This window comes from Pogona vitticeps, chromosome 4, assembly GCF_051106095.1.
Source record: "Pogona vitticeps strain Pit_001003342236 chromosome 4, PviZW2.1, whole genome shotgun sequence".
NCBI lineage: Eukaryota > Metazoa > Chordata > Lepidosauria > Squamata > Agamidae > Pogona > Pogona vitticeps.
The window spans coordinates 137,961,318-137,984,039 of NC_135786.1; positions in this window are offsets into that span (position 1 = coordinate 137,961,318).

Below are 22,722 nucleotides of genomic sequence, written 5' to 3' on the forward strand. Positions count from 1 at the left end.
TACCTCTCCTTAAACTACTTATTTTTAGTTTGTTTTGTGAGGTGTCCAGCCAGTGTTAAGAAAAAATCTCTCACACACAATTCCTCTCCTTCTTTCTTTCTCTCTTTCTCATATATCATTGTCGTCATCATGCAGTCATGAGCATTTGAAGAGAGGAGGTGAGCCAAGCTGAGAAATAACACAGTAACACAATTTTCACACCAAATTTGTTTGCAAACATTTGTTTCAGCCCTGAGAAAAAGAAATCACTATCCACAGGTATTGATCAATGCCCCTGAACTGGGATTATTCCATGTCCTTGATTTTGGGACCCAAGTCCCAATGATCATGCTAGATAGGAATGATGGGAGTTGTAATCCAACATATCCAGAGGGAAACAGGTTGAGAAAGGCTAGTTTAGACCATAGCATATGTTTTGCTAAATTTATTCCTTACAAGCAGATTCTGTAGACCACACCCAACAGACCTGATCATAAAGAGACAAGTGATTCACCAGTTGTGAGTCTCATTGCTCCTTCATAGTAAGAGTACATTAGTTATGATTTAAAAGAAACAACAACAACACAAAATTACAGTTATTCTCTTTTGTGCAGCCATTTTTTAGGAATTTGAATAATCAATAAAACTGAAATTTTTTTGCTTATTTATGCCTTTCAAATATCATAATCTCAAGGGCAAAGAAGCAGAATACTGCGCTGAGAGCGGTACCCTGACATCAACCGTGTTTGGCAGATGGCGCTGTCAGTTCCGTTCTGTGTTTATTCTATTGTGCATGTGGTAGCATATTTTAAAATGTACAAGCTCATGTATTATCTATGGGTTAAAAGCATGCAACACAAGCGGGACTATATCACAGGAGTTAAACTTCTGTAAACAACTAGCAGCGGTTGTGTAAATGCTATTTTCTTGACATAAATAACAGAAACATATGGCCAGAGACAGGAAGTGGGCGATACCTTGATAGATTGATATCTTGCTCGACAAGTCACTATATTTATGACATGATGCTGCCTGACAGTGAAAGAGGAGGGGAAGCAAGCTAATGACTTTTTCATGAACTCTCTGACAATGTACATTTGACCACTGAATAGCTTTGCTCAACAAACTGATTCACTGCTTTCCTGTTAAATGGGTTCCACTGTAATGAAGAAAATATTGTACATTAGATGCAAGGGGTCCAGCTGATCTTCCTCATTTTTCCTCTGGGTCATATCTCCCTTTTAACATCATAAGTCATTCTAACAAGAATAATCAGGTTGCATTCATACTGCAGGCTCACGCTAAAGACACACGCTTGATTCACTGCTTCAACCCATGCCTTTATTTGCTAGTATGGGCAACTTCAACATTCTGCATCATTCAACGTAAGTATACCTGCTTAGGAATCCTGACTTGACCAGAGTGCCAAATGTAATGGAAATGTTTGAAGAAACATCATCTTCACAAGCACAGGCAGAAGAGAGGCTGAGAAACTCCCTTCCATTGGAGCCAAGATTACCTGCCTCTCTTTTGTTTATATCGGCTTTAGGTCATTTAACGGTGGGTGTTTCTCTCATTCTTGTATCAGATGTTTTTAATTCTGTGCTTGCTTTTAATCTAATCTTTAATTTTTTGTGTGTTTTACATAACTACTCCTCTCCCACTTGTTTCCTTTTTTGGTAACATTTCCTTTTGGGGATGTGAGTTTTTTCACAATCTAGCATCTTTACATTTCAGCTAAAGTCTAAAGCAAAATCCAAGACACTGGAGGGGGGAGATTCTTATTTGAGCAAACTTTGTGACATCAAGGTGGCCTGCAGGCAGAATTGTTGGCTGAACTGAGTCATAACTATTCTTTGTTTTTCAGCAGGATTAAATAATACCTCCCATCTGCTGACTGGATTTTAAATCTCTTCAACCTAAGGTAACATTGAACTATGACTCTATCTTTTAAATTCATCAACCAAGTTTCTCCCAAGGGTTGGGTCTTGGAGCTGTGACTATGCTATCCCTACTGCATTGTACACCCACCACTCCAGACATAAGAAGATTCTTCTACATCACTCCCCTTCCCCATAGGTGAGCTGGATTAATACCACAGACTGTATCCTACATTCAGTAGCAAGCCTCCAGAATTACTCAGCATCAAATATTTACCTCAGGGTGGTCAGCAGTCATAAACCTCCACATTTATCCACGGATACCTGCCAAACCATATATGATCAAATTAACTTAATTATTTTCCTCCTCATTACATCAGTACAGAATAACATACGTGTGAAAGACCTACCACCTGAGCCAATTAGATGACAGGCCAAAACTTATTAGAGCTCCAACACAACCAGCAGAGCCTCCCCTGAAGATACAGAAGGAGCCAAATATTGAAAGAGGTTGGGAAAGGTTCTGAGAGGCTTATACAGAGCATAGACTACATCCTGATTCTTGACAGCTGCACAACTCTCATGCTCCCTTCCCACAACTCCAGCTCCACAGCAGGGAAGCTGAGGTGGCTCTGTCTATGTAATGCCATAATGATATTTGTTTCCTGATTAGATGGGAATACTCATGTACTCAACGGGTTTTATTTCTTATCTTATGGCCTTCAAAGTGGATCAAAATATTAAAAGAAATGTGGTGGGAATGCCATAAAAGAAACTAGAGAGAAATAGCTGATAGATAGACAGTTAGATAGACAGACAGACAGACAGACAGACAGACAGACAGACAGACAGACAGATAGATAGATAGATAGATAGATAGATAGATAGATAGATAGATAGATAGATAGATAGATAGATAGATAGATAGATAGATAGATAGATAGATAGATAGATAGATAGATAGATAGATAGATAGATATTTTGTACTATCCCAGAGACAAATAAGATATGGGGAGGAATGTCATCTTGGCAGATGTTATGCTTCCAAACCAGAATAATTTCAGATTTTGCGAGCTTTGGTGGATTTATCTAATCAATGTATTGCAGTAGAGGTTTGTAACTAAAAATGTTTGTTATATTTAACTGGGCTTGTATCGCCATCTCTAAATAGGAAGCTGTAATCAAAATGAGGATGTTATAGCCAGAATGACAGGTTTTTGTTTGTTTGTTTCTTTTAAGATGGTTACCTCCTCTGTTTTTCCTATTGAATCCAAGGATTTGAGACTTTAACAAGCAGTTTCTCCACAGTCAACACATATATTTAAGGTCCCAGGAATCCATGATGCCAGATAAGAAACAGAGAAGGCCACATCATTCTTAAGGAGATTATGTAGGCCTCTTTGTTTATTTACCTGGACTCCTGTAATGTCTTGTCCTAGTAAATTAGTTAATGGGCCTAATGTGACTGCAAACAAGACAGGTGACAATGGACAATCCTCTTTGTTGCCCTAATTAATCATTACTGGGAGAGAATCTACACTATTCGTTTTAATCAGTGCTTTATCATTAGAATAAATGGCCAGTAAGCCTCTTAGTAAGAAAGCCAATTTTCTCACCTATCTTCATAAGAAACATCCTTTCCAGCTTATCAGATGCTTTTGTTTCATCACGTGATATGTTAAATGGAACTAATCTGTTTTTGGTGGTATGGTCAATTATATCAAAAAACCCTCAGACAGTTTGTCCTTTTCTAATAAATTGATTATCACTAATTTATTCTTTCCCCTAATCTATTTCCTAAAATTTCCATAAACATTCTACAGTCTTAGTTAATAGGAGTAATTAATTGGTACAACCTTAATTAATAAGCATAGGTGAGAAAAATCAACGTACTGTAGAAGCTCCAAGAAGAGAAAGTTTGCATCCTTAACATCTGCTTGTCATATTAGACATTCATTTAGGATTGCTATGCTGGAAGAAAGTTGAATATACTGGAAGGAGGGTACCCACCTGCGTATGTGGTGACAATGCCTCTAGGAGGTAATTGGTTTCTGGATGCCAATATTAAAGCAATGGAACAGATAATAGCACAAAAGATTGCACCATCTCCAGTACTGCACCAATATCTATTTTTATCTTTATTTCTGAAACTGAATTTTATACCAGGCAAAGTTAATTACTTCTCTATCTGGTAGCATGATAAATGATAACACACTCTAGAAAAATAATATAGGACATTTTTCTTTCTACTTGGAGAAATGGGGAGAGGGTAAATCCTGGCATTTATGAAAAAACTGATTGCACATTTCCAAACGATTAATGAACACACCAACTTTGATAAATCCTTTGTTATATCGCATCCCTTCATTCAATATTATGACAATGCAAGTACACAGAGTTCCCCTTCCTCCACCCTCCTTGGTCTGTGGAGAAACTTATTGAGTTGCAAATGCCAACTATTCTCCTGAAATCCCCAGCTATCTACATCATAGTGGTTTATATTGTCACCTAAGTGCTGTTTGTTATTGCTCTATAATAGTGGTGCCACTGTTCTCCAATTTTTAATAAGTATTTCAAAACTCTAAGTGATTTGCTTTCAGCTCAAGACTTCCACAAGCTAAGGTGTATATTGAGGTGGCCTGTGTGTTTTCTTTGATCATCAATAGTTTTTTTCAAAAAAATTGCATTTTTGTGTGTGTTCTATGTATGTATTCTGGTGAGGTAGGAAACTAGAAAGCATGAGAAGTATTGGAGGGAGGGAGACAGCAAGGAACAACAAGCAAAGAGAGGACAATGGGCAGCATCCAAGCATGTTCAGTGTGTGTTTTATTTCTTTTCTTTTGGATACTGTGTGGGTGTAATATGGTTTCTCTGGGTTTCTATGCATGTCTTCTGGAATCTTTGTCTGCTTTTTTTGTATGTGTCTGGATTTGTATTTTCCTTTGGGGTTTCCTATAGTTGAGTGTGTGTGTGCTATATGATGATTTTGGTGTGGTGTGTATTTCTATGTCCCTGTGCAGTGAGTTTGTGTGTGTGTGTGTTTATGTGTGTGTGTGTGTGTGTGTTATTTTTCCAGTGGTTGCATGTATGTGTTATGTGTTAATTTTTTGCCTCGTGTATATCTGTATGTCCCCGTGCAATTTGTGTTTTTGATAGTGTTTCTGTATTATGTGCATGGTTTGGGCTCTGTCTCTGTGTGTATGCGTGTGTGATTATGAGTCTGGGTAAAGAAGACGTTCATATAAGACATGTGGAAGAGAGATCTCTCCACACACATTAGCACCACAGCCAAGTTTACTTTGTGTTGAGTGGCTGCTACCTTCAGACCTACCTGCAGATGCTGGAGATTGAGACTGGGAGCCTTTTGGAACTGCATTGCAGTGAAGATCCTGCTCACAACCTCAGTTTGATCATAATAGGCTCAGGTAGCCATCTTAAGGTTGACTCAGCCTTCTATTCTTCCAGGGTTGGTAAACTAATTAGCTAGCTCACTGGGGGTGGGATACTGGCAATGTGTAGCCTGCATAATTATATTGTAAATTACCTAGAAAGTGCTTTAAGTGGTATGGGGAGGTATATAAGCAGCACAATCGGCCTTTGCTTTGCTCTGCCACTCAGAAGTGTCCCCTTCCCACCAGGTAACATAGTAAGATAATTTATCTTGGGCACAACCAAGGAAGTTCTGTCTAGTAATCCTCTGAGAGGGAAGAGTTAGTGGTCTTTGGTAATGTGTAACCTCTTGCACTAGGAACAGGGCTTCATAAAACACACATCACCCAGAATTTACATTTGAGACTATCACTGCCAACTTCCTCACTAGCAACTAATGATCATCCACTGTCCTATTTCTGCTGTTTCCTAAAGCCTCAAAGTTTGCTGAACTAGAAAAGAAAGGAAAGACTGCAAACCATGATATCGGTCATGATTCAGTTAGGATGTGCTCCTTCCTATTAATTCCTATGGTAAAGTTAATCATATATTTGTATCTTTCTCATTGACATTCATGGCAATTATCTTAAACTAAGATCCTCCTAACTTTGTTGGATTATGCCTATAACATGATAAATAAATAACATTTTTTTCCTATTGCAAAGATTACAGCCCTCAGTGTTTCTGAGCAAGCCTCAATGAAATGTTAATTCAAAGGACAATTGTGCAACAGAAATGGTTGGATTAGGCCCAACAACGAACACCCCACCCCTGGCTTACAGTTCCTATCCAATTAACCCTGACCAACAGAAGCTAAGGTGGGACATGAGCTCCAGCCCTGACTGTAGGCCTGCTCAGTCCACATTGAAATAAACAGGAGCTGTGAGGGTTGTGCAGGGGCCCGCTGATTCTGTGCCTTTAATGAGAAAGAGAGAATTTCATAATTCCTCTGTATTCACAGATACTTGGTTTTTAAAGCTGTATTTGCATGTTAAACATGTTGAAATCTATATTGATGTAAGTAGACGGGAGAAACGTGTTACATTTTTGCCCATTGAAACCAGTGAGATGTTGGATGATAGAGCTTGCTTAGGCCCAGACCATTTTTATTTCATTCTCCTAAGAAGGAATGAACAACACTCATGGCATAAAATGGCTATGGTAAATACATGTCACTACCTTAGAAATGCAGGTCTGAATGTGGGTCTCTAAAAAAAAAAAAAAAGGATCTGGAGCATTCACAAAAAATATGAGCACTTGAAAGCCATTAGCAGAAGCTTGCTTAGTATTAATGGGTTTGGCAAAAGTACAAAACGCTTCATATTGGAATTATTCCCAAAGCAAACATACTGTAGGTGTTTTAAAATCAGGACAAAAGCAGCACAGGACAGGGGGAGGGGAGAGAACCAAAAGTCATTTCACATGCAAATTGGACAAATCAAGGTTCTACCAATTATACTAAAAAATTAATAGCCATACCACTTAGTGTTAATTGCTAGTACGCAGTATAAGTGGACACTGGCTGGATAGTCCAATGGTTTAAGTAGCTGGGGGTTGGGAGTTCAATTCCTCACTGTACCTCCTACAAGTAGAGTCTTCCTGTCCCAGGGTGTCACTAGAAGCAGAGAATGGTAAACCAGGTCTGCGTGCTTTCTACCTGCAAAACCTTGAAAAGGGTTGCCAAATGTCAGGATTAACTTGACAAGACATTATTATCATTGTTAATATAAGTCTAACCATTCAATTAAAGCTTAGGGGGGAAATTACTTTTTTGGACTACAATTCTCAGAATACCTCAGGTAGAAGAAGCAGTGGCCATGATGATGGTGAGGTGAGACCTATATTTTTAAAAAAAGAAAGAAAGAAATAGCTGTTACTTGGTGTATTTATTAACATTAGTTTCTTCCCCCACCAAATGCTACTACTTCAGACTTTTGATTATTAAAACAAGGACAGAGGAAACAAGCTGTCTCGTCTGCCATGCTTTGCTATATGTCACTCCTTAGGACAAGGTAATATTAATGTACAAGTGGCCAGTTCCTTTCATATACTGCTAATGTACTGGAAAGTCTTCCGTGCGCTGTGCTTTTTCTTCATGTCTCAGGACATCTCCAGCTCAAGCACTTTCTCTGAGCTGAACAATATGGCCTTCTCTTAAGAAAAGCCCAGCGGGCTGATCATTGTCAGGTTATGTTATGTTTGAACGAGAGACACTTCAATGCGAGTTTTGTGCAGCAGAGTTGTAGCTGAAACAAGAGGTCTAAACAAATCGTCAAGCCGTGAGAGCCCTTTCATTTATCATAGCGTTCTGACAGAAACTTCTCTTTGCCGCCTGCTGCTGCTGAATTTTACACAGTTCTTTTCAAACTCTTGTCTTTTCCTCTTCCTTCCTTCCTTCTTTCATTCATTCCTTTCTCTTCCTTCCTTCCTTCCTTTTTTACAAAAGCAAGCTGGCCCTGCCCCAGTTTTTTTTTTTCTGCACAAATGTTTTATTCCCAGCTGTTTGGATAAATCAGTTGGGCAGGAGAATATTAAATGGCAAGGAAGAGTTCAAGCATTTTGGCCTTCAGCCAGAGCTCCTTGCACAGAAGGGGCTGTTAAGTCTTCAGCTATACAGGATGACGCCTCCCCCTCCCCCTGAAATAAATTTCTGGGAGCAGATGGCTGATGTGTCCAATCTGATACTCACCTGACTGGGGAAGGGATTTATTATAAACACCCCACCCCGCCCAGCTACTCCAATTCCAAGCAGGTAACCAGTTGGCATCCACTTTGGTTGATCCAGAACTAGCTAACCATCATAGCAAAAGTAGTATAGCAAACCACAGCTCCCCCATTCCAAGGTGATATGCATAACCTCCAAAACCAGCGAAATTTGCATTAGACAGCAAATCCTATACACGCTCTCTCTCCCCTCAAGTAGAAATGCAGTAATAGAGAAATAACAAGTTAACTAGCCTTTCATGACACCTGAAAATCTGTTGCCTGAGGAAGTTGTTTCATATTGTTTAACAGTAAAGACAGCCTTTTATAGGGATTTTCAACTACGGTTAGCCTGTGGAATTGTGGTTGTCCAGTTTATAATGCAATCAATTTTATCATTTGGTACAGACTTTTAGCCTTCACATTATCTTCTCTGTGTTGCCCAGTTTACTGAGGAATGCTATAAGGCTGGCATAGGAGCATAGTTCACAAGGTCCTAATATATTCTAGGGAATTCACCTCCTCAAGTAGGACCTCCCTCACAACATTGTGGGAGATTTTAGAATTAGAGTTATGGCATACAATATACAGTAGATAGCACATGTATAGAAACATGAATTCCTTAAGTGATGAAAAATACTTGATGGTCACAGCACAAGCTTTTTCGCCTCCTGAAATTTGCAAATTAGTTCACTGTCTTTTGTGATTGGTCATTGGGCGGTATGCATAAAGTTCCTTTGCAAGTATGATCACTCAGCCATGGAACTCTCAAGGAACTGTATGTCTGGAGAACATAAGCTTCTGAAGACATGCAATTCACATCATCTTATATGTCCCTGAGAGTTGGTGTGACCTTATAATACACCAGTACATGCAACCAGGAGAAAGAGATTGAGTGGTGGCACCTCATTTTTGGAAGTCCTTCTCCATAAACCCCACCTGGCATGAATATTGTTATCATTTCATCTCCAAAGACCGTTTTTTATTACCCAAGATTTTAACAAGGTTCCACACCCATGTTCTTTCAACAGGTTGTTATGTTTTAATTACATATTTTAGTTTGGTTGTTGTGGGTTTTTCGGGCTCTTTGGCTGTGTTCTGAAGGTTGTTCTTCCTAATGTTTCGCCAGTCTCTGTGGCCAGCATCTTCACAGGACAGCACTCTGTGCTCTAGTGTAGTTGGCTTGGGAGTGCAGTATTTATGGCTGTGAGAAAGGCTTTTGTCTTTTTCTGTAGATGGGTGATTAGTGTGTCTTGTTGTGGGTGTATTGTTGTGCTAAGGAGATACACCCACATGCAGAGTGCTGTCCTCTGAAGATGCCGGCCACAGAGACTGGCGAAACATTAGGAAGAACAACCTTCAGAACATGGCCAAGGAGCCTGAAAAACCCACAACAACCATTAGATCTCAGCCGTGAAAGCCTTCGTGAATACATATTTTAGTTTGTTTCTGTAAATTATCTATAAAATGGACAAACATTATTCATACCTGTTTATTAAAAAGTACTGATGAACTCACTGGAGCATGTTGTTAAGTGAGGGGGGCATGTTCTCAAGGAATTGTAATCACAGTCATCTTGCTGAGGTTTAACACACATATATTGAATAGCTTTTAAAAAGCAGAAGCAACAACAAATTTGTCCTGTTCCATACTCACTGAGGGATGCAAAGCTGATGGCTAATAAAGTCCCACTCCCAGGAAAAGATGAAACCAGAGAAGTACAGACTGTAAAGCTCAACATAGCAGACACCCAGGCAGGGCACTCCAAAGTCGTAGTCCAAGAAGCAGTCCAAATGGTCAAAACAGGTCCAAATAACCCCAAATGGGATCAAGGAACAAGGCAGAGGCTGACAAACAATCTGCTGAAGGCTGTTTTTCTTGCTGCACTGCTGGAGCCTCACAACACACAATTTCCCACGTGATGACAAGGGAAGAAACCAGCTGCGGGGTTTGGCCCCTGAGTCTCCCTTGAAGAAAAAGCACATTCATGAGGAGACTACTTGTTCACGAGGAGACCTCCCCTGCAGCTGAGCACTTTGCCTTGAGACTTCAAGCCAGGCTTGTGCCTTAAGCCTTTCTTTGTTTCCAAGGGCTGAGAAGTTGTCCACCTTCTCCTCAGATTTGCCATCTGAGCCTTGTAGCCTCAGGCTCCTGGATCCCCAATGGTCTACACCCTGCAGGATCAGCTCCTGATTCTCTGAGGATCTAGGGTTTTCAGGATCAAGCAGGTTCTCCACACCATTAGGCTTTGGAGTCTCCAGTTCATCACACTCATCCTCCCTGGAGGACTCTTCTGCTGAAGTCATGACAAAATTGCACTGGCAACTGTTTGTTGTTGTGGTGGTGGTGGTTCTTTTCAGAATTACACTGTGAAGACACAGAGTAATGCAGCTGCACCATACATTGATTCAACCAAGTGCAGGGAATCTTCTGCCACTGTGACCCCCACATTCTGGAGCACTGCTATTGTTCTCCAGATGTAGCTATTTTCCAATTAGTGACCTTTGAGGTCCTCTCAGAGCTAAGCATTCATCATGGGCTGTTCAGGAAAATTGGCTATGCGTTGTATGAAAACTATCTATGTTTCTCCATAGGTCATCTTCCTGGAATGCCCACAAAATGCATGGCTTTGAGAAGTCAAAATATGAAAAGGGTTTTGCCTGCACTGTGCTCCGCAGAGAAGTTTGAAGGTACAGGTACATTGACAAGTAATATGAGAAACACTCTGACATTGAGATGGTCTGATTTGCATTATTTTCCATTAATTACATAACATAAAAGTCAATGTGAATCAACCCAAAGTTTCTCCTGAAATCCATAGATTTCCCTCCACTGCTGGGGCTTCTACTTCTCAAGCACCTTTCCATTGGTTCAAGTGGTGTGATTGTTTGAGCAGAAATGGAGGGGTTGTAGCTACAGTATTTTATGCAATTCCAGAAGCAGAGAGAGAGGAAAGGCAGGGGGGAATTGGCTGTGGTTTGAGTCTTATTCCCACACCTAGTGCCAAGGTATTCTTCCTTCCTTCTTTCTTTTTAAAGGCTCGTTAATATAATGCTGGGGCAGCTGGGTGACCAAAGGGGTGTGTGAAATAGAGAGGACATTTTAAGGCAACTTTGCAAATCTGGACAGCCAGAAGAGAGATCTGCCTTAAGAAGCTAGAAACAAGGCTGAAGTGAAAACCTCCTATTGTGTCTCTGCCAATTCCTCACTCCTCCACCTCTTTAGTCATCTAACTGGTTTTACACTAAGATAACAAGCCTTTAAAAGAAAACAGAAGGAAGAGAACAGGGAGGAAAGAGAAGAGAAAAGGGAAGCAAGCAAACTCAGGCACCTGGTGTGCGAAGGAGAGGATTCAAATTGTTAACAAGCAGCAAACAAGGCTGATTTCCTCCCCTCTCTTTGCCAACTCCTGTGTGGTCTGCTGAAGCAAATGAACCTGGGGAAACCTGATTTCCTGGGTGTGACTTCACAACAGATTTATTTGAATTTTCCCTGCTGTGTAGTTGCACACTTAGTCACGTTAACTTGAAATAGGGGAAGCAGCAACAGTGGAGTGAGAGTTGAGGAGAGAAATAAATGAAAGAAAAGAAGGCATAGGATTTGAGAGGAAAGAAATAAGCAATACAGGATCCAGAAGGGAGAGGAAGAAGAATCAGAGGTAGAAAAGGAAAAAGAAAATGTCCTGCATGTGGTAAAAAGAAACAGAGGTGCTTATAAGCGAGAAAGAAATAACCAGAGCAGGTATGGGGGTAGGCGGGGAGGAGAGAGAAGTACCCAGTAATGTGGCAATGCGTACTGTGTAATGTGATTTCCTCTCACTTCTTGTTCCCTCCACTCCAGTTAATTCCCATTTTACAGGGGGCCCTGACGCAGGATTAATTGTGCAGAGTTATATGGCACTATTGCCATATTTTATATAATAATATTGTATTAGGGAGAAAAGCTTTAAGATCTTTAATGGAATATATCCACAAATGTTTTAATTCAGTATGGATTTGTCATTAAAATGTATCAAAATATCATATAAAGCCAAATTAGCAATGCAATCCTAGACATAATTACTCAAAAAATAAATCCCACTGTGGATCCTACTCTTAGGTAAGTACATATAGGATTGTAGCCTAAAGCTGCTGTAAAGCTTTATAGATTTAAGATAATTAGCAGCCAGTGACACTAACCTCCAATAGGTGGTAAATTCAGCTCAATTACACATCATAGTAACTATAATATTGTGCTATTAGTAATACAAAATAAAGTAATGGACTTTTGAAAGTGGCTTCATGGCACTGATTGCAATGAAATAAAAATGGTTGACAGGAATGCAAAACATTATCCCAGTAAGCCTCAGAAAATCAATTAAATAGAGATTTAGAAATTTAAGAGGCTGCATGACAATTAAACCAGCACTAACTGAAGTAACTAATTACCTGAATAAGATCTGAACATAACCAACAAGATTCATGCTAGGGATATTATTTCCCCTTAAATTCCCCACATACTCTGCTATAATACAATGAGAAGAGATTAACATAACATTATGGAAGGCAGTGGAGGCCCAGGATCTGCTCCCTAGTCAAACCCAGCAGGTTGCCATCCCAAGAAACATCACTGCACAAGTGCTGGCATGCCATTTTGCTTCCTGAGGAAAAGGACAAGGTGCTTGCCCACCGCCATTCCAAATACGGAGGCTGACAGGAGAGGCAGCTAACTATTGCCTCCACACTGGTGATGCAACAGCCTCCTCCTCAGTGTGTCTGTGAGCAGCACGGCACTTTAGTGGGCACAGAGCTCTTTGGCACATACAGGGGCATATGCCTGGCCCTTGCTGCTCTTCCTCCTGTCAACATTTATCACTTGAGGCACTTCACCTCATGGCAGAGAATAAGACAGCCAGTTAAGAAGAAGAGTTGGTCAACAAAGTGTTCTGATATTTTCAGCCACTGAAGAAATGACTCATGTCATGCCAAGCAGATGCTCCAAATGGAAGTCTCTGGACACAGAGAATTCCTGCACGAGGTCCTTCCTTCCTTCTTTCCTCAAAGGGGAAAGGAGCAATACTCACTTGCTGTTTCTGGAAGGTCCTTCTCTTAGACCTTACAAGGCCTTAAACAGGCCTAGGAGAAATCAGAATCCATATAGCAAATTGCCCCAGCCCTATTTTTGGGAGGGGATAACTTGCGGTTTGTACACAAAAAGTGTTTTCTGCCTGTTGGGGTTTATCAAGATGAAAGTGTGGCCTGCCAAGGTCTAGAGAAGACAAATATAGCCCCTGGAGGTTGCCAGCCTCTTCACTGTGGAATGGTACGAAGCTGGTCCAACTCTTAGAAGGAGAAAGCAGCCTCAGGGAGCAGACCATGGGAGACAGCAGTGGCAATTATGTACCCCACATGATCTGCACTGTGTGCCCATGTTAGCCTGTTAGCCTTAGGTGCAGTAAAAAACAAACAAAAAACACTGTTCTGTCAGGAACAGTGCAGTGAGTTTCCTTTGACAGTCTTAACAGCTTCTGTGGAATGAGAAAATGAAAGGAGAGCCAGTTTCTCAGGCAGCAAAACTTCTTAGACCACCCTTGTTTGGGTGCAGGAAGAGAGTGCACATTTAGCACACCACTCCAGACGGTCTTCCTGTTCTCCTTAGGAGGTACTGGGGAGCCACAAAGAGGTGCAGGTTGGCAGCCTCCCCAAGCATAAGCCAAAGTGTTTCTGCTTGTGCAAATGCAGTCTGAATTATTGCGTGGATTTCCCCCTCTCCCTGTTAGCCATTTTGGATTCCCTTTGGGAAAGAAACATGGGTTCTAAATATTAAATGGAATGAAAATGAAAACGAAATGAATCCAAACCAATGATGCATTGCGCTATGGTTTTTTAAAAAAATAATATAAAGAGTAAAGAGATAATCTGGAGTTCACTCATCTGAAAATGTTTTTGCAGAATAATGAAAAGAATTGTACTGAAGGGAAATGCATTAACAAATGCAATATTTCTGTGATCATTTATATGTATGTAATCCGTACATTTTTGTCCCACCCCAACCAGCTGACAATGCTCATCTTAAGTCAAATAAAGAACACAGACACCCAGACACACAGGCATATGAATTTTGTACATGTGTGTATGTATCCCTCACAACTTGAAAAAAGAAAGCCACAACAGGATCGCTTGCAGCCAGCAAATCACATCAGCTGTGCATGTAACATTCCTCAGTGAAACCAATTACTTTATTTGGAAAGTAGCTCAAATGTAATGTCCTTGTCTCAATAAAAACATTTGAAGACAAAAAGGGCACAAGGAGGAATGATGCTGTAAATTAGTGACAACGTGGGGAAAGTGTGTATAAAAAGAATGAGGAAAACCTAGGCCATCTGGATTAAAGAATAAATTAATTTATAAAGAGACATGCATGTAAATGCATAATGCAGAGACATGGACAGGGAGAACTTCAAAGCACTTGGCAAATCCTTGTCATTTCAATGGCCCTTGTAGAGGCTTTCAGCTGATCTTAAATCAACAACAGAAAGGATGCAATTAAATAGAGAGGTGCAGGGAAAGCTGGCCGGTGGAGGCTTTGAACACACATAAACAATCATTTAATTGGAGGAGAGTACAGGGTTTTATTGTTTAAGGTTTGAAAACACGTGGGAGAATCAAATCCCAATGTGTTGCAGCTTGGCATCAATTAATACTTAGCTCTCCAAACAAAGCTGGTGTCGAAAGGATGGGTGGCCGTTCAAAACTGGTTGAGCTTCAAGTCCCATCCACCCTAGCTAGTATAGCCAAGAATGTAGGATGATTATGGAACTGAAGGGGGAAGTGTTTCATGTCTGTCATGGAGCTTTTTGTGGACTGGAGTTCCCCAATGATTCCAGGTTGGATCATTCTACGACCACTGCGGGACATTTAAACTATATATTACAATCAATTTAGATAGAGCACAGGTATCTCTCAATATGCATCTTATTGTGCCCCCAAGTTTCAACCACATTTTTTTTTTAGGTTTCAAGATTCCCTGCATTGAAAACTGGACACATTTTTGTACATTTCTGCCACTGTGGGCAAACACATGTTTTTTCTCAAAAGTCGTAGAAGGTGCAAAAATGCTTCTTTTGACAAGGCTATCTAAATGAACAAAATTCTTTCCCATCCTTAGGTCAAGCTACATCAGCTATTTGTGGTCAAATGGGGAAGAAAGAACGGTAAGAGTATGGTCAAAGTCAGGTGTGCCTTGTTTGGAGTCTTGTACAGCCAGGCAAAAAAAAAAAAAAAAAAAAAAAAAAAACTAGAGAGTTCCTTGTCACAATTTGGTAACAGACAAAATAAAGTCGATAATGTGTTATATCTAGAAATCACTGAAAAAGTAGGCCATACAGAGTTTCTAGCGGTCATTAAAAGAAAGAGACAAGTTACATACACAATGTATGTCCAGAGAAATGGTCACACGTGATTTTGGGAGGCTAGGAAAGCAGAAGTCAGGAAATTCAACCAAAATGGTTTTGAGATGTCACTCAGATGGCTTTCTTCCCTTCTTAGAGGTTTCACTGCCAGTCATTTGCTGTAATGTGAATCTCGCTTGCACTAAACTCTAAAGCATCATACCATGGAAAATCTGTTTCTTCATTCTTCTCTGATGATCTTAATAAATTATAACTGGTCCTACAAAATAGTTCTGTTTTTAGTCCTCAGACAGTGAGATGGTAATCCAGAACTTAAAGTGGTACAAAATATTGACATACTCCTTCACTTACCAATCTGTGATCTTTATACTGTTGCATAGCCAGTATCCTGTTACATAGCTCTACCTGTACAACATGACTGACACCGTGACAGGTTGTTGCTAATTTTCAATTTCTGGGTGCATGTGAGTGATGTACAGTGATACAAAGTTACATAAATCCCAGCATCAGAAACAGATTAATAAGCAGCAATCTATTGTGGCTGTGATGTCAGTCCTGTTCCACAGGCAGACTGATGCAACAGGATACTGGCTAATGCTTCACTTGCATGTGGGCATTAATACTAGGTTTTTATGCATACAAAGGATGGGGCATGAAGCCCCACACTTTTCCATTTCTTCTTTATTTTTTTACATTATTGATAAGTGGCAGAGCGCTCAAGTGATTCAGCGCAATATTGGGAAAATATTTTTTTAATTACAATTAATAAAATGAAATTGTTTTTATTCACTTCAGACTAGGATGGAGGGTGCCATCTGCAGTGATAGCCAGGTCATATTCACCTCTACACACTGTAACTGATGTATAGGAAGAACACCCAACCCCCACATTGCAGCAATCTAGGCAACTGCACATCAAGAAAACCATGTTTACTTGGACCAATTCTAATCATTCCAAATAAACAATAGGCTTCAACCCTGAACCAGTCTGGGATGAATTGGTCCCCATTATGGACAGGTTGGAACTCTCTGACATGAACATCATATAGTAGACTCTTTTTTAGAGTGATCCCAAGGGGCTACAGAGCAGGATAAACAACTGTGTAGCTAGCCTCTTAGTTGTCTCAGGTTAAACCATAAAGCACCACAAATTCACCAGCTCGACATTAACCAAAACATCTTCTCAATCCTCTTTTGAAGTTTGCTTTGGAGGTTTAAATTAATCAATCAAAGTACCAAGCCCCTTCCCAATTGTGCGCATATTTATCAGAATGTGGAGACGTGTCCATACAGAGAAGACGCCTTTCTTGTAGCATAGGGCACAAGGTACAATAAATGCCCTAATCAGGAGATTAGGATATGCTTTCATGGTGCTTCTATCTTTCTTACACATGTACTTCGTCTTTCTCTTTTTCTCTCACACACATACTCTCCCAGTCCATCCAAAGAGTACTTCAGTGTGGCATATAAAAATCATAAAACTCTCTTGTTGTACAGGATTGTTGTAGAGATGCTGCAGGTAAAACATGCAACACATTATTTCAAAGCACTACATAAGTGTTCACACTATGTACATGTGTTATTACTATTAGAAACTACTTTGGAGCATCTTTGTAATTTAAGAATGTATCTATATGTACAGATTTATTGTAGGAAAGGGGGAGAAAGTTATCTGGCTTTCATCTTAGTACAGACCTATCTGATTTCATGCTTTTGAATCAAGACAAACTGGATCTGTGTCACCCTGCAAAACTCCCCCTTCTTTGAATTTTACAGCACTGTTCCACAGCACAAAATGCTTACAATAACGTGTACATTAGGGGGACACTTGCATTAAAAACTGTGGCTAGGAATGAGAATCACATTTAGTGATTTACAGAGTTTGGATAACTGAGGAAATGATGTATTAATTAAAATTGCATACAAAAATGTAGATATTAGGAGAATACAAATAGAAAACAAACAATTAGCTTTTTAATGCAAAGATTTCTGGCCTCCGCAAAAGTCCAGGATGAATCAAACTTGAAATGAGAATTTTTTTTTTCAAAAGTTGGAACAAAAGCAGAAAAAAAGAGAAATCAAGAAAAATCGAAGTTGAACAAACAGTTCATCCCTAGCTATTAACACTCCAAATCAAAATCCTTTTCTGTCGCAGTCTGTTCCATTCCAGGGAGACAATCCTTGTTCAACTGCACTTGTTTCAGATAGCCTTGTACAAGTGGCATAGAAAGGAGAGTCTGTATTGTTCCCAAGCAATCATTTCTTAGTATCAGCAGGAAGTACCACAAGTGAGCAGGAACAGCTCTGGACACACATTACTCAAGAAAGCAATGACAGAGAGGGGAGGACTAGACTTTCCCTTCTAGATGTGGTTATTCTATTAAATTAAGTGAACCCTAAATAGGGCTATTCTCAGATTAAGACTACCCTGAAATGCACTGGAATTTCATATTTACTTACATAATGTAATTATGGTAACAGGAAGTGTAATTAATGAAGAAAGCATTTGGATGTTGAGGCAAAGAAGGCAAACATAGGCACCTTTTACTATGCCTTCAAGGTTAGAACGATTGTAGCACTTATAATTTTATTATAATTACCCATAATGAGTCTCCACATGTGTGATACAGTCTACATACTTTTGACATTAGAAGTTCTTAAAATGCCTCATTAAGTATTTTACTGTATATTTATGTGGTTTCTCTCTGCCTCCCATATTCAGTGGCTATACATCCCATGTAAAGGCATGCAAACTTACTTTACTGAGGGAGAAAAAAAATGTCCATTAAAGATCATAAAATGATTACAGTGAATTGACATTAAGATGTCACAGCTGTATAACCCATTCCTTTTATGTACTCCCATGCTGAATTGTTTTACGACCTATCATAAACCTATTAAACTACTGGTAATAAAGGATTGTAATTAGTGATAAAACCTGGTTGCTTAGTGAGCCAAGACAGCCATCCTTACTTTGGATTTTATTGAAAGTAATCAAGACAAAACCTTCAGCAATGTCAAAAAAACAGTTGGTGAACCAGGTTTTACTTTTTGTAAGATCTGATACCATTTAACCTTAAGGATGAAATGCTAAGCTATCATGACAGATCTAAGTTTGGCCCAAGCACATCTAGGAAAGGGAAAGGGGATAGGAATCCATTTTTAAGAGCTGAAAAGATACATGTGTGAGGTATGATAAACCTTCACCCCTCCTCCTTCTTACCTTTCTCATGGCCCTCCCACTTTTGTCCAGCTCCCCTCACTGGATCCTAGATCCTGGCTGACAGAAAAGTGATTGCAATGTGAGGAGTGGGGAGAAGAATAGTGAATTACAGGATAGCTGGGCTCCATATCTTGTGTCCATGTTTCCTGCTGTGTCTTGAAATGAGCATCACTACCAACTTTTGTTTAAAAAAAAACATGGCTGGCATACCTCCATTTAAAGGCACATGTTGCTGCTATTTCCATAATTCACCTTCTGTGAAGGTTAAAATATAAGTATACTCCCATTGTATTTAGACAGCTGCACATGAATCCACCGGCTCAGTTTGACTGTCAGATAGCAAGAGGAGTACTTGGGAAATCAAAATCATTCTCAGAGCTCACAAAAAGTTACTGTTTTGGAATATAGCACCAAGAAGTATGACCATTAATTGGGAGATTCTGGAAACTGTGATATTTAAAAGTAATCTTTTTCAAAAGTTTTGGGCTTTTTGCAAAAACATATTTGATTCATTTCAATGGAGATGTTTTATACATACATACATACAGAGAGAGAGAGAGATTGGCAAAATCTCTTGGGAACATTTCTGAAACACATCCCCATTGAAATGAATCAGAGGTCCCCAAGCATACAAAAGCAACCTCTGAACAGGCCCCACAGAAAAATGTCCCAAGGGGGCATAGGCTAATCCCAGCTACTTCTCATTAAGCTATAGTGCTTAATGATCACATTCCACCCATGAAGCTGCTTCCCTGGAGTTTGACAATTGCGAGCTTCTCATTTTTTCTGTAGTATGAAATAGACGGGATATTATTCATAGTGTGTTTCTTGGTGTGATGAGGCAACCCAAGCTTGGACACAACTAAAATTCTTAGATGTTGCTCTGGGCAACAAGTTAGTTAAGGTAAAAACAGATAAGTCATTGAGTAAAATTGGTGATCATTTCAAGGGCAGCATGATCTGAGTGCCAATTTTGACAAGACACTAAAAACGACTGCAGAAATCTGCACTATGCCTTCTAATTCTTTTGAACATTTTGTGGATTAACCTGGAATAGAATTACCCCAAGATACTTTTGTGAGAGCTGACATTTCTGGCTTCCTTAATGCAACCTGTAATGCACCCTCAGCCTCAGCAAGCTAGGTGCATCATTAGTTTTCCTCACAGAATATAAAAACTAGCCTGTATTATATTTTGCTATATGTAAAACCTACATGCTGGAGGGAATTGGAGAGAGGGGCACCCAACTAACTGAAGTGATAAATATGCAAAAGTTTTACTTATTTTTATTTAGTAGACAGCTATCCATCAAATCTAGCCAGCAGGGGACAAGGAAGGTTGAATTAAACTGTGCCCGTAGCCTTCACCAAAACATATTTCACACTGTGGCAAATGAGAGAGACAGAGTCTTAAGTACAGAACAATTAACCCACCACAAATTCCCCTTCTGTCATTCCACACAAAGGAAACATCAAAGAGACAAGCTCAGGTACCTTCTCTCTCATTCCTCACAACACTGACTTATTTGTTCAAACTGAACTTTTAAACCTATTGTACAGGGCTTTCTACACCAATGTATTGTGCAATAGGGAAACTATAGTAACCAATAATCTGTTTCACTTCAATGGAAACTATGTATCTCCGTGGGTAAACAAGGCCGAGTTAAACAGTAATACCCACACCCCCAGAAAAAGTGAGTTTGGTTTGGATGTGGATGGTGGAGGAATTAAATAAATACCACAAACATTTGGGCTGTTTGAAGTGCAGAAGTGCCATGGAAATAAGGATACTTTTTCTACACCAAGTCATTTTTAAAAATTAATTTGAATGTCTTTATGTCCATAGCGTTAATCCTATTATTATTAAAAGAAGAAAACAAGTATAAATGTAAATAAAGTACTACAAATCTTTACGGCACCAACAGTTGGATTCAAGCTGAATTCTATTGGTTCTTAAAGTGGATTCACCAATTTATTTTTACATGTGGGAGCATACCAAACTTTTCTTGTGGTAAAAGTGTCTTCCTACAAAATATTTCATTAGTGGTTGTTTAGTAATGAGTTATTTTCAAGACTGGATCTGTGTTCCACACATGCAGTTTTTAATGGAGTGACACCAGCAACATATGATGACCTACAAATGTGAATGACAATCCATCACAGATGACTAGGACATAGGTGTGTAAATTGATTATTGAAAACATTGCATCAGGGCTTGGACTGAGACACAATAAAATGACCATTCTCTCTGCGAAGTTACGTTGTCAGTGGCCCTTTCATGTACACACAACCATGTGCATGACCCCATGTCTACACTTGTGCAATAAACAAATATAGAAAAGCAGGACAATGTTGCAAGGGAAGCCACACATGGCAATTTACAATTTACAAATCCACTGCATGAGCTATCTTCAGAAAGATCACTTGGTTATGAAAAGATACTTTGAGCTGGCTGACTTTTTTACCTTTTTAAAAATTGGTTGTTTGAATGTGTATATTTGTCCTTAAGGATCCATATGTGTCTTTCTGGTTTTGGCCAACATTTGAGTATGAAGAGATGGCATTTGGTCCAGGAGGGCAATGTGGACATGCAAGATTCATTGTCCAAAGAAGAGGATAGGGAAATGATAACGGCATGTAAATATTTATTTTTCATTCTGTGATTCTTCCCATTTAAAAGATACTAAACTTTCCCAAGGCAATTATAAATATCAAAAATAAGTCTGATTTCCACTTCAGTATCACCATTACCACCTCATTTTAAGTGACACAAAGATCTGTACAAAATCAAGAGTGAGAGAAGATGATCACTTTTTCTGCGAGATCAAAAGGGCTGTTTATTTTATTATTATTATTTTTATCTTAAATGTATCCAGAGTTTTACGGGTAAATACTAAAGCACTAGCAGTTGGTCATGCTATAAGCTACTAGAAGAAAGTTAAGCTTTCAACATTGGCTAGCCGAGATATCGGCTCTAAGCTGACAAGTAATTAAACCAGCATATCTGTAACAACTGTCATCTCTTATTTCTGTGCAACTTGGATGTAAACCAAAGGAAGGAAAGCCAAAGGGGGGGGGGACTGGGGGTGGTTGGGGGGCAGAGAAGAAAGAAAGAAAGAAAGAAAGACTTTATATTACTGGGCAACTGCTGAGTATCTCCTGCTGAACAGTTTAGCAGACCTGGGCATTTAGAGGATTGTAAGAGAGATCAAAAGGGTCAAAGATCCCTTTACCAATTAACAGCAGGCAGAAGAACATCAAATAAGGTGTAAATTTGAGCTCTGCAGTTTTGAGTAAGCCAAGCATGAAATGCATTCTAATACTCTTGAGTAGGAGCTGCTTTGAGCCATGAGTGATGTCACCGCCACACTAAAGGAAGCTTAATCGCACTTAGAGTGGCATGTAGCAATCCCAGGCGCTGAGGTGCTAACGCTGGCTGCTCTTGTCTCTTTTGATAACACGGGGGGGGGGGGGAATTGCTCTCCTTCCCCCTCACCCTTGCTGCCAAAAGCACAGAGTATATCTGTGTCTGTGTGTGGTGTGTGTACACACACACACAAACACACATAAAACACACACACAGAGAGAGAGAGAGAGAGAGAGAGAGAGCCCTTTGGAATTCTACTGCTGTTATTCCTCCATGGCTTTAAGAGAGAGCTGCAGCAGGCTTCTCATTCTCTCTGGTTAATTGTTTCAAATAAAGGGAGGAAATAATTAATAAGGTCCAAATGTAAATAAAGCAGCCTTCAGGGGGACTGGATGCATGGTTTAATCCAGCTTTATGCAAATCATCAGTGGCAGGGAGGTAGGAGTGGTATAGCTTGCCTATAGACAGAGGGCTCCTTTTACAAATATATTTCAAAAAGAGTGTACAGTCCAAAATAAAGAGGCAATTACTGTACTACCTCATTTATCTGAATAGCCAAGGGGGCATCTAAATGCCAGATAAACAGGGCAAGCTATTTATACGTGGCTACAGGGGCTACATGGGGGGGGAGCGGGCATATATGGTAAATTCAGATAACGAAGGATTTTGCATAATTGCTGCATGGGTGAATCTGTTGTATGGGTGGGAAACCTCCCTCTTCAAAGCAATAGCAACACACACACACACACACAC